We start from the raw sequence: 362 nt of genomic DNA on the forward strand, positions 1-362 counted from the left end.
ATGCTGTTAAAAGAAAAGGAAATGGTGAGATATATATCTTGTGTTGTTTCGAGTTTTTCTCCCCTTTTATTTTTGGTTTAAGAGGTATTGTTACTCCTCGAACCGACATTTGTATAGCGATTTTTGTTTTTCCATAGTATATTTAGGTCATTTGGATAAATGAAATTTATGTCTTTACCAGCAATGTCGTTTCAGTAAAAAAAATGCCGTTGAGGGGGGGGGGCAATATCCTTGATTTCTAAAAAGTACCAAAAAGACCTGGGTGAGCGGAGGTCAGAACGAACGTGAATACATGAATGTGTATGAACACTGAAGACTTGAACGGATCACCATAAATGTGTCGGAATGGCCAGCGAGGAGAC

This window comes from Penaeus monodon, chromosome 25, assembly GCF_015228065.2.
Source record: "Penaeus monodon isolate SGIC_2016 chromosome 25, NSTDA_Pmon_1, whole genome shotgun sequence".
Classification (NCBI taxonomy): domain Eukaryota; kingdom Metazoa; phylum Arthropoda; class Malacostraca; order Decapoda; family Penaeidae; genus Penaeus; species Penaeus monodon.